The sequence below is a fragment of the Myxocyprinus asiaticus genome, chromosome 49 (genome assembly GCF_019703515.2).
Source record: "Myxocyprinus asiaticus isolate MX2 ecotype Aquarium Trade chromosome 49, UBuf_Myxa_2, whole genome shotgun sequence".
Classification (NCBI taxonomy): Eukaryota; Metazoa; Chordata; class Actinopteri; order Cypriniformes; family Catostomidae; genus Myxocyprinus; species Myxocyprinus asiaticus.
This window is the reverse complement of record NC_059392.1, coordinates 18,271,738-18,282,179: the sequence shown is the minus strand read 5'-3', so window position 1 is coordinate 18,282,179 and position 10,442 is coordinate 18,271,738. Positions and strand designations below refer to the sequence as shown.

Sequence of the window (10,442 nt, the reverse complement as noted above, 5' to 3'; positions counted from 1 at the left end):
CTGGATTAGAAACAGAGAAACAGATCACCTTCACATTCTTCTTCTTGTGTTTATTACGTTTATAAATCGTGAAAATGTCCCACAAGGACATTATATATAATGCTGAAATATAAACCAAAGCAAGACCATGCTTTATTAATGCCTTCTTTAGCTATTTCATAGCTTTTAAAGTCCTGTGTGGATTCTTATTTCAGTGTAGTTACAGTTTTCAGTTTCAAAATAATTTAGATAATTAGTTCTGTACAGTAGTACCACCACTCTCTAAACGCAGAGTACGCAGCCTAGTGCATAGGGCACCAACCCTGGTCGTGGAACACTCGCTGTGTCTGAAACCACCCCCTGTCCACTATATAGTGCACTATTTCGAGTGTCTGCCATTTTGTAGGATTGTCTGAATTCTGAGTGAGCCACTTGTTCCTTACTTTTGTTCACTCATTATTACCCACAATGCACTATAATTTAGACGGTTAATTGCCCACAATCCACCACGGGAAGACATACAAGCTGGGAGATTACTGCTTCCTTAACTCCTGCAGTGTTTTCTTTCATGCTGAATATATTAAATTACTTTTTGACAAATCATTACTTGATTAAAATAACATAACATATAGAGGCAAAACATACAGATACATTTTAAAATGTACTCTTTATTTGATCAAATGTGTTTACTCTTTATATTAACACACAGTATATATTAGAAATGACAAAAGAATGCAGACTTGACATTTATTGAATGAATGAATTTAAAAATACCAAAAGAATGAAGATTTATTGTATTTATATATAATTTAATAAGAATAACAAGTAAGGCCCAAGTATTGTAAAAGTTCATATGTGATGTTGTTTCTGTGACAGCCCCAGATATCCGACGCTTTGTGTATATGTCAGCGTCCGAATTCACTCACTCATTTTGTTCACTCACTGCTGAGATATAGTGCACTAACTGCCATTCACTATATAGGAAATTGTGAATGAGTGAACGATTGCAGACACAGCCACTCTCTTCGCCATACGATTGCCTCGCACCCGCACATCTCTCATGCGCCTGTGCACGCGCAGAAATGCTGTATGTTTGCGCATATCAATCACGCGAACAGCAGAGCCAATGCATTTATTTACACTTAACTTGGATGTTTACATGGATTTATAGTTAATTCGCCTGAAGTAGCTGCGATAGTTTCCAGTATCCCCGTGAAGGCGTGGGGTAAATGCGTAGAAACTGCTCATGACATGCACTGATTTAAAAATATACACTTAAAAACTGATGTCACAAGAGCCCATATTTACAGAATCACCCTGAAAATTACCATCTCATTACACAGAAAAGCCTGTGTTATCATTAGAGCTATAACTTACCTCAGCGTGCTGCCTTAAATTGAAGCTGTGATTTTAATCTTGAAATATCAGCTTGTCTTGGTGTTAAATGAAGGCATTGCATGACGAAACTATTATTTTTTTTCCACTGTGCGGAGCAAAGAAATTGTTTCACTTTGTTTGAAGAGTTTGATGCTGCAGCACTAATAACTTGAGTGACAGTCTGTGACAGCAGAGCGGGCCTCTGTGTGAACTTCTGCTCTCGTAAAAGTCCCATTCAATAATCTCTCAATAAATTACACATGAATTAAAATTAAACCCCGTAATGTAACGACAGGAACGCCACCCATTGTAAAGTAAACAAATTTCATTAGAAATTTACTTGAGTGAGAGTAAGAAGTACCCACTTTTAAACCTACTCTAAAAGTAAAATAATTTCCAAAAAGTTACTCAAGTAAATGTAACAGAGTAAATGTAGCACGTTACTACCCACCTCTGTCAGAAGCGGAGGCAACTGAGACTTGTCCTCCGCCAACCGGATTGAGGTGAGTAACCGCGCCACCACGAGGACTTACTAAGTAGTGGGAACTGGGCATTCCACATTGGGAGAAAAGGGGATAAAAAAAAATATATATATATATATATATATATATATATATATATATATATATATATATATATATCATGGTTGTGATTTGTTTTATTTTCTGCACATACTGAAGCTGTAAGTAACTAAGATGTAAAGGACAGGTGCTGAATACTACAAAAGTATACACAATATTAGACCGTTTGTGCACCTTTGGCATACACTTTTTGCACAGGGATACAGAAGTGGCTGATGTGAGGACAGTTATCAGGGCCCAGACAGGACAGGTAAAATCACAAAGATAAACCTTGGCCACATTAAACTTCGCAGAGACCCCCAAAGTTAGGAAAACAAAAAGAGAGAAGAATCAGCTGTGAGTATAATTTCTGATAAAGAAGTGTTTGTGCTGAAGGATGAAAGATTGTACTGACAGAGTAGAATAGGGGAGTAGTAAGTAGTCCCTGCTTCCCTAGGACCTATTATAGTATTACAGCAAGGTCACTCCAACTCTTGGGCAGGTCATTTAGGTCAACAAAAGACACTTGACAGAGTTGACACTAGGGATGGGCATGAGTACTCGAGTACCCAAGTACTCGGAAGTGACAGCAATGATCGATCATGAAAACGATGATCAAAAATGAAAATGCTTGAAGTCAAATACCTGACAACTATACACAAACGTGTCAAAGAGGGGCCTTATTTTAAATTTTTATATTGATTACGTTGTCAATTTCAGCGCTGATTGTCAACAGAGACGTCTCATAGCAACCAAACTGATAAACAATGCTGCAATGCTAACGTTTGTTCTACAGGTTTAAGATAATCAAAAGAAAGTTTAATCCACTGTGTTTTGAAAATCTGTCTCTGCACACATTTGCTAAACAGGTTTATTGTCATATAATGTAGAGACTTTGACTCATTCATGTATATTATTTAATAAAAGTGAAGGTTTATCATTGACTGTAAATCTCCCTCGGTGCCGACATGTTTGTATGATGTCGCATCTCAGCGAAATCAGAGCTGAAGATTTCTGCACGAGTTGTAAGTCCAACAAAAAGTGGTGATCTATTGCAGTTTTCCCAGTATGAAGTTTAAAATTCCAAGTTAAATGGGAGGAAGCATGAATCATCACAGCAACAAACTCCAACAGAGCATGGCGTGACTTTCTGACAGGGGCAGAGACAGCGCTCTACACTCTGGAGAAGCGCTCACACACACACAAACACACACAAGGCGAAATCTTTCTTCCAAATATCTAGATGGAGCACAGCTTAATGTAACAGAATGCAGGGTCTTCAAAACTATTTTCAACTTAACACTGTGTTTTAAAAACGCAATGATTATGGCGTCACGGAAACCAAGGTTTGCAGATACACTGTTCAGAAACAGTTGTGCACACTTACTAAGCTTATTACGGTAACTCTCTATTACTCTCTGCGCCACTGCAACATGAAGAGATAACTTGGTTATCATAGAGGAAGACAGATGGTGAGAAGATCAGCCCAAAGCAGAATTCTTCCTCTAACCTGGTCTCTTCATATAAAGGGCCTTCTCTTCCTCTTGCTCTTCTATTTCGCCTCCTCATGTCCCTGCTTTATGGTCTTGGGACCTAGAGCACCTCTTCAAGATCTCTGAGAGAAGGGAAGAACAAAATTAAGACTATGACAACACCTATTCATTTAGTCATTTAGCAGACAGGTTGAGTAACCCATTCCCTTGTTTCCACTCAGCATCCCTATGGGAAACTCTCAAACTTACCAGTCGCAGGTCAATGATGTCCTGAATCATGAAGCGAATCCGAGATTACATTTTTCGCTCAATGACTGGTTCACCAGGCTGAAGAATCCATCCATCTGTGACTGAAAGTGAAAAGAACATTCTTTAAGATTCGCAAGCTTTAAACGAGACAAGGATACATCAGCAGACCATTATCTACAATATACTCTACTGTTATTCTGCAGACAAAGAGGAACTGGTGTCTGTCCTGCAAATACAGGGTCATACACCCTACAAAGCCACATAAACCCTAGTCTGATCCTACACTCACCTTTGCTTTCGCAACATCCAGGTCCTGGCCCAAAGTGGTGAGCAGCTAACAGACGTTCTCAAGTGACTCCTCAGTGCAGAGTTCCTCACACACTCGTATTGGCCTCTGTAAGCATCTGTTGCTTGTAGAGCTCATCCATGAACTTGATGTTTCCCAATGAGCACTTGTGGGCCTTTTTCTTCTCATGTTCCAGCTCTTCCTTCAGCCAAGAGAGAGAGAGAGAGAGAGAGAATACTTTGTGACTAAAAAAGTCAGATTAATTCAGCAGAGACATACCCATACTCCATCTCAAAAACTCTTCTGAGAAAGACAATATTTCTAATTTAATTTAGGTGTATATAATGATTGATAATACAGTTTAGATTTTTAAGAATTGTAACATTAGAAACTTTCTCTGCATTAAATGTATCTTTATTTTAAGAACATTTTAAAGGTAATTTGAGTACTAATGTACATACTGATGAAGCTCCTTCTAAAAGAGGTGAATCAGCAGCGACTTGAAGATGACCATCAGCTTGGGCTGACCGGTCAGGTGTGCTTTCAGCTACAAACACAGAATACATAAATAACTCTTTAGTTTAGATTGTGTTCTAAACTAAACAGATTCAGTTTTTTGGAAATACAATCAACTCTAAAATTAATATTAGGTAAACGTGTGACTCACCTGGGCCACAGATAGAAACATAGTGGTGTATGTGTCAGAGAAGCTGAGGTCATTGATGGCTTTTTCGAACACCAGCTCTACAACTCCCCTCAGTTGCTTCTCTGTTTTAATGGAAGGATGGAGGTCAAGCCAGCTTCTTCATCGGCTAGTCAAACGTCTGCAGAGTCAGTTTGTTTGGGATACTCCTGATGTTACGGAGGAGTTCCTACATAAAACATTGATGGACATTTTTTTATTACGAATATCCATTGATATGCTATGAATTACTCGCATTACATACTTATACATGTCCAATGAATACTTGAGTTGGTTCGAGACAGATTGAAGGAACAGATCTGTCTTCTGGCCCTCTGGATCTTGAACGGCCATGTCCTTCTTCAGGCTGGGCTTCAAGCCCATATTTCATGTGTTGTTTCTGAAAATGCACTGATAACTTTTTTTCTGAGATCATGGTTGAGTCAAAAGTTCTTGCTTGAGGAGTCTGACACCATCTGACCATCTATTGACAGAAAGTCAGAGTTTTATAGGAAAGAGGACTGGTACAATTTTCTTGTAGAATCAACAATATCCTTAGCTCTTACGACATTAATTTCATGACTTAATAATATACTATCTAACGATAGTAATTAACATTAATATAATTTCTATGGTAGGTATTTGACGACACAAATTACATCATCAGCACAGCCGCGTGAAGTCTAGATTTTCTTGATTTGCATACGTGGTCCTCGTCTGCAGCTGGATACTATTGTATATCCAGCTGCAGACCCGCAGCTCTAGCAGTTTCAGAGCAGCAGCGCCAGAACCGCAGCCACAGAACGGAAGTGAGGGGCGAAGCATACGTTCTTAACGGAGTCGCGCAACCTACGGTTTTGGAACGTAATTTTCTTTTATTACATGCGAAACGTCATACTTTAAAATAAGGCCACTTTTCAGTTCGTACAAGTGTAAGTTATAATGATACAGTAAGGTACATTACAATAAGCATTTTAAAACATTAATCTTGTATAATATTATTGTATAATGTTATCCGTTTCATTGTATTATTTCCTGTTCGTGATGTTAGAAATAATGCTTAAAGAAACCTGGGCATTTAATATGAAATATACTTTAATCACAACATTCAAAATAAACGTTTATTCCAAAGCCAAGAACTTGTGCAGCATGCACTTTTCTATATGAAAACTAAAACATTTCAATAAAAATATAACTACAATACAACTAGATACTATTATAAAATAAAAACAATTATAATAATTTTAAAAGAAACAATCAAACTTTATACAACAAATAATTAAATTAAAATTCCTCAAATGAACAATTCACTCTTAGGCCCATTTTGTCATGACATTCCTGCAAAAATAAATCCATGTCATCCTTGAACACAAAATGAAATGTGAAGGGCTCTTTGGAAGCTTCTGATTGTTCCAGGAGATTGTTTAGGGCCTTTTCCTTGTCCTCTTCATCCATTGTAAGGAAAAGAGGCTCTTCCACTGGGCCCCTGAGCAGATGTCTGTTGGAATGGAGCCATTTCACAGCTTCTGTCATGTGTCGGATTACTGGGAGCTCCTTCATTAGAGAATGTTAAAGAAAAATGTAATTGTAATATTTATTATAAATGTAATATTTGCAAAGATATATATACACTGATAAATATGTGTGTCTATATTTGAGACATACCTCACTGCTGTTAAGCGTAGCTTGTTCTCCACTTGGAAGGGCCTCTTGAAGGTTTCTCTACTGTAACATACATTTCTTGGTTAATTTAGAATTGGTCGGAAGGGGGTGCAAATGTAATGGTGGGCTGGAGGCAATGTCCAGTATCTACCTTTCATAGAAAACCCCAAAGTTCTCCAGAAGAATAAGAGTCCACCATATCCTTATGTTTGGAAAGTCGCATTGGAAGACAAAAATATAGAGAAATCTTGAAATATCAACTGCTACAACATCATAAAGGTCAATTACTTGAACTGTAATTACTTACAGATGTAAAATCAAAAGGTGCTCCCAAAACAAGATGTAGAGCATACTGAAAAACAACAAAAATCAAGAAAATTATCTCTGTAAATGTCATAAATAAAAAATTGCTTCCTTATTCCTTCTTTAACTACTACTTAAGAAGCACACCAATCATTTATATCAAAACATAATTTGTTTCACCATCAACATGAAGACTCCACAGTCCACACCACCAATTTGTTGGGGGACATCCTAAAAAAAGGAGAAGCATGAGGTTGTGTAAGGGTTTGACACTTGTCCCAACTTTAGCAGACTTCTTTATAACCAACCTTGTTTTTCAGTAGCAATCCATGTGCCAGGAGCAATTTTGGCTGTCATCTTACTGCAACAAAAATACACAAATAATAAAAACAGATTTCTTAATATGCAAAGTTACATTGTACGGCACAAACAGTTTGAAGCTCTGAATCCATGCAAAATCACAGCAGTCACCAGTATTTGGGTCTTTCTTGTAACAACTGTCACAGCATGCAAAATCAGAACATCGTGCAAGTAACCATTAAGCAAGCTTCTTAAACTCTTGTACGGCTCACTCTGAATGGCAAAGCTTGAACGCAATATTACGCAATATTAATATTTTTACACTGGTAAAATATTATACTATAATATATTGTGACTACATATATTAAACAAACAACTCAAGATATTCATACCTCCATGGCCTTGTTGAAGTGGCTTTGAAGATGACTTTTTAATTTGACCAACACGCTGGCCGAGCAAAAAGGGCAGTGGTAATTGCTGCAACACTTACTGTTGCAGCTGAGGTAATGCGTCACCTCTCTGAATCGTTTTAAGTCTCTACAAGAGATAAAAAATAAAAAAATAAAAAAAAGCACCACACAATTATCTCAACTTTGACAAATGCGATTAAAAAACTCAATGGTAAGGTAACATTAACTCACAAACAATGCATATAACAGAAGAAATGGAACAAACTATTATATTCATAAATATTAAACGTCTTCAAAACTTCATCGCAATGCCCATTTACAACACGCCATCCGAAAAGTAACCGAACAGTCCGCAGAAATTTTTTTCTGTACAATAAAGCATGACAACAAATTCAAGCTTCAATAAGATGATAAAGCTATGCACAGATTCAGTATTTAGCAGATAAACGCTTAACTTAATATATACGCTAATTATTCACCACATAATGGCAAAAACATTACAAACAAATCACCGTGCTCTCCACCATGCTTATCTCGTTGTCAATAACTCCGCCCCTCACTTCCGTTCTGTGGCTGCGGTTCTGGCGATGCTGTTCTGAAACTGCTGGTGCTGCGGGTCTGCAGCTGGATACTACTGGCATTGTCTACGCACGCGCTGGCCATTGACTATACTAAACTAGTGTCACAAAGCAGTTGTAGTGCATGCGTCGAACGCGATCCTATTCGTTAGCGGTCAGAAAAGTATACTCAAAAAGTCGACGCGGTCCACCGGGTGCGAGGCAATCCGGAATGCGTATATACCACACTGACACTCTGTCATCTTATTTTATGTTGATACCCAAAGTGAAAAATAACAACATATTTGGTCATTTGGAGATTATTGCCAGATTTGCTGATTTAAAGAAGGGTTAACACCCCAATGTGTCACTTCCAAAATGTACGCACATCTTTGTCACATGATAACCATTTTCTTTTTTATATGTTTTAGCAAATGTTCAGTAAATATTATGTTTAATTTCAGCAAGTTTATGTATGTCTCGTTTGCAATTGATGTTAAAATATTATAGGCTATATCGAAATTATATTGGCTATTAGTTATTGAAATTGACTTGGTAATAAAGAATAAAGACTACTTATAATGTTACACATTTACCTACAGTACATTTACATTTATACATTTGGTAGACGCTTTTATCCAGAGCGACTTACAAAAGAGGAATAATACATCATATGCCATTCATCTTAAGGAGACAGTGGTACGAAAAGGGCTGCATTACAAAATTTGACTAGCATCAGAATAGTAGCATCCAAGACAGATTAGAGTGCAACAAGAATATATATAAAATTTATTATTATTATTATTATTATTATTATTATTATGAGTGCATGGTTAAGTGCTAATGGAAAAGATGTGCTTTTAGCCATTTTTGGAGAAAGAGAGTGAGTCTGCTTCACAGATGGAGTTGGGAAGGTCATTCCACCAATGTGGTACAGTGAAACCGAAAGTCTGGGAAAGCGTTTCGGTGCCTCTTTGTGTTGGTACAACAAGTTGCCGCTCATTAGCCGACTGCAGGCTTCTGGTGGGAACGTAGCTCTGCAGAAATCATTTTAGGTATGCTGGAGCAGACCCAGTGACTGTTCTGTATGCCAGCACCAGAGCCTTGAATTTGATTTGTGCATCAACCGGTAGCCAGTGAAGAGAGACAAGGAGTAGTGTAACATGTACTCTCTTTGGTTCATTAAAGACCAGACATGCTGCTGCATCCTGGATCATTCGCAGTCGCCTAATTGCGCATGCAGGTAGGCCTGCAATGAGAGCGTTATAGTAGTCCAGTCTAGTTATGACAAGTGACTGAACAAGAAGTTGTGTGGCATGTTCAGAGAGGAAGGGTCTTATTTTCCTGATATTGTAGAGTGTAAATCTACATGGCCGTGCTGTCTTTGAGATGTGGTCTGTGAAACTGAGTTTGCTATCGATGGTTACCCTAGATTTCTGACCGTTTTGGAAGGCATTACTGTATGATGGTGATGTTGTGTTCAACAGCAAGGTTGTCTCGAAAGATGAGCTCAGTCTTACCTGGGTTAAGTTGCAGGTGGTGTTCCTTCATCCAGGCCGAGATGTCTGCCAAACAGTCAGAGATTCGAGCAGTTTCCATGGTGTTATTGGGCTGGAAAGACAAGTAGAGCGGTGTGTCATCGGTGTAGCAGTGGTAAGAGAACCCATCTGCCTGAATGATGGGTCCCAGTGATGTTGTGTATATAGAGAAGAAAAGTGTCCCAAGTACTGAGCCCTGAGGTACCCCAGTAAGTAGCTGATGTGACTTGGACACCTCACCACTCCAGGCTACCTTGAAAGACCTACCTGAGAGATAGGACTTAAACCAGTCAAGCACAGTTCCTGTGATGCCCAGAGTAGAGAGGCTGAACAGTTGGATCTGATGGTTGACTGTGTCAAAGGCTACAGAAAGGTCCAGTAGAATCAGGACGGATGATCTGGATCCAGCTCTTGCCTGTCTCAGTGACTCAGTGACAGACAGCAGGGCAGTCTCGGTGGAATGTCCACTTTTGAAGGCTGACTGATTGTCATCCAGCAGCTTGTTCTGTGAGTGATAGGCAGAGATCTGATAGAAAACTGCCCTTTCAAGTGTTTTCGCCATGAATGGGATGCAAGAGACTGGTCTGTAGTGTTCTACTTGTGTGGGGTTAAGTGCAGGTTTTTTAAGCAGCGGGGTTACTCGAGCCTGCTTAAATGTAGTGGGGAAAATGCCTGTAAGTAGAGATGTGTTAATTGTGTGAGTGCAGGTAGGATGGACGGAGAGATGGCTTGGAGAAGGTGGGAAGGTTCAAGGGACAGGTGGTGGGGTGGCTGGAGAGGAGTTTAGAGACCTCAGTGTCAGTCAGAATAGAGAACATAGAGATAGAAGAGCTGTATACAGGAGGCAGGTGTTTGAGAGGGTGTGGTGCTTAGAATGTATTGTAGATGGCTGAAACCTTATTAGTAAAACATGTGGCGAAGACATCTGCTGTCAGTGATGTCTCAGGTGGTGGAGGGGGAAGACTTCTTTCTTACCAGAGGCACTTTACTTGCGCCGAGTCTGTAGGAGCGCTTCAAGGAAATTGACAACACGCTGTTGTCATGTG

The 10,442-nt window shown here is 38.9% G+C and overlaps 1 long non-coding RNA gene across 3 annotated transcripts; it reads right to left on the bottom strand.

Moving 5' to 3' along the window:
• Positions 1-5,714: 5,714 nt before the first annotated feature.
• Positions 5,715-9,464, bottom strand: LOC127438313 (uncharacterized). Of its 3 annotated transcripts, none has more exons than XR_007896718.1 (8): positions 9,379-9,464; positions 7,284-7,428; positions 6,900-6,952; positions 6,772-6,822; positions 6,596-6,640; positions 6,440-6,490; positions 6,292-6,351; positions 5,715-6,180 (listed from the first exon to the last, which is right to left on the bottom strand). It is a non-coding gene; the product is annotated as an uncharacterized LOC127438313 (long non-coding RNA). The 3 variants fall into 3 exon arrangements; XR_007896717.1 differs by lacking the exon at positions 9,379-9,464 and adding an exon at positions 7,814-7,860; XR_007896716.1 differs by lacking the exon at positions 9,379-9,464 and having other exon boundaries at positions 7,284-7,997.
• Positions 9,465-10,442: the final 978 nt, after the last annotated feature.